Consider the following 2,415-nt stretch of genomic DNA (forward strand, 5'->3'; position numbering starts at 1 on the left):
CCGGTCAGTCGCCTTTGGTTTAGCTCCGCGACGATTGTGCACATTTTTAGCTATTATGTTTGTTTTTTCGACTTTTTTTATTAAATCATCACTGGCGGGTATGTCATACGACCGCCAGACACTTATGGACCTAAACTCCGGACTCAAATTGGAGTTGGGAGACACTTTATGCCCAGAAGGGCTAACAGAAATCAAGCGGGAGAACGGCAACAAAGGAAACGGCAGAAAGAAACATAGAGGTAGACGAGGCGGTATCAGACTTAGATTAAAAAGATCTGCTTACCGTCCAGCAATTCCATCCATCTTTCTGGCGAATGCACGTTCGTTGGAGGGAAGGATGGACGACTTGAGAGCGAGGGTCCGATTCCAACGGGAGATGAGAGACGTTAATATCATGTGTTTCACTGAGACATGGCTCAAGCCAGCAACGCCGGACAACAGCGTCTCTCCATCGGACAATTTCACCGTCCTGAGAGCAGATCGCACGGCAGCCTCTGGGAAGAGCGTCGGAGGTGGGGTCTGCATCCTCACGAACAATCTCTGGGTTAATCCCAAGGAAGTACATGTCCTCTCAAGTTCATGCTCCCCAGATATGGAACATCTCCAGATCCTGTGTCGCCCGTATCACCTACCCCGTGAGTTTACCGCGGTCATTTTATCCGTCGTGTATATTCATCCACAGGCAAATACCGGCAAAGCGCTGGGGGAATTACACGACCACATCAACAAACAGCAGATCAAGCACCCGGAAGCCGCGACGATAGTGACTGGTGATTTCAACCAGGCAAACCTGAAAAAAGTGATGCCGACTTTTTTTCAGCACATCGCCTGCTCCACAAGAGGGGGAAACACACTCGACCACTGCTACACCCCGTTCAGAGCTGCCTACAAGGCTGTAGCGGCTCCGCCACTGATGGGCTCTGTAAACGCGAGCGATCACGACTCCATCTTTTTAATCCCAGCATACAAACAGCGATCACGCGAAGCCGTCGTGTCACGTGAGACAAAAAAGTGGCTGACGAATCAGAGGCCGAGCTCCGTGACGCGTTCAAGGATACAGACTGGGACATGTTTGAAGGAAGCGCCAGTGACTGTCAGCGAGTATGCTGATACCGTTGTAAGCTACATAACTACAGTGGCAGACGGCATTGTCCCACAAAGACCGGCGCGGGTTTTCCCAAACCAGAAGACCTTGGGTGGACAGCACTATAAGACAGCCCTAAACTCACGCACCACGGCTTATAACCTGGGCAGAGAGTCAGGAAATATGGAAGAATACAAGGCTTCAGTCTACACTCTGCGCAAGGCTGTTAAACTTGCTAAGAGGACATATGCTGAGAAACTGGAGACACAAATGGCACAAAACGACACAAGAGGCTTGTGGAGGGGACTGAAGACAATAACTGACTACAAAGTCAGCGCCCCCGCAATGGGGAGCGACGACGCCTCTCTAGCGGACAAACTCAACTCCTTCTACGCTCGGTTCGGTGTAGACAGTGTCGCCACTAGCCCTCTGGTCTAGTGACGTCACTGGCGCACCGGCTGTTGTGGAGGGGGGGGGCAACCGCGGGGGGGCGGGGGCGCTCTCTCGTTGTCGGAACACAGTGTGAGAAGAGCATTTATGCAGGTGAACACCAGGAAGGCTGCAGGCCCAGATGGTATAACAGGACGCATACTTAAGTCCTGTGCAAACCAGCTTGCCCCGGTGTGTTCACCGCCATATTTAATCAATCCCTGGCGGAGTCAGTAGTCCCTGCCTGCTTCAAGATGTCTACCATCATCCCTGTACCGAAGAAACCCTCCCCAACATGTCCAAATGATTACAGACCGGTGGCACTCACCTCTGTGGTCATGAAATGTTTCGAGAGGCTGGTCAAGGACCACATTTGTGCCTCTCTCCCCAGTGATATGGACCCTATGCAATTTGCATACAGGACAAACAGGTCCACTGATGACGCGGTCTCCCAGGTACTGCACAGCACTCTCTCCCACCTTGACCGTCAGAAGGGGGGCTATGTGAGACTGTTGTTCATTGACTACAGCTCAGCGTTCAACACCATAGTCCCCACCAGACTGGTGGACAAGCTGATCGAGCTAGGCCTGAGCTCCGCCCTGAGCGCCTGGGTACTGGACTTTCTGAGTGAAAGACCCCAGGCGGGTCAGGGTGGGGGGTCAGACCTCCAACACACATCACCTCTGAGCATCGGGTCCCCCCAGGGCTGTGTTCTAAGCCCCCTGCTGTACTCACTCTACACACACGACTGTGTGGCCAAGTTCAGCTCCAACTCCATTGTGAAGTTCGCCGACGACACGGTGGTGGTGGGGCTGATCTCGGACAACGACGAGAAGGCCTACCGGGAGGAGGTTGAGGTACTGAACGTTGGTGCCAGGACAACAGCCTGCTCCTGAACATTG

At 53.1% G+C, this 2,415-nt stretch overlaps 1 protein-coding gene across 1 annotated transcript in view; it reads left to right on the forward strand.

Moving 5' to 3' along the window:
- The window catches only part of LOC311237235 (phospholipid-transporting ATPase ID-like), a gene marked incomplete at both ends in the record, with an annotated part of 87,215 nt that overhangs the window by 44,227 nt on the left and 40,573 nt on the right, over positions 1 to 2,415 (forward strand). The window lies entirely within an intron of this gene.

The sequence above is a fragment of the Notolepis coatsorum genome (genome assembly GCF_963971535.1).
Source record: "Notolepis coatsorum genome assembly, chromosome: 11".
NCBI lineage: Eukaryota > Metazoa > Chordata > Actinopteri > Aulopiformes > Paralepididae > Notolepis > Notolepis coatsorum.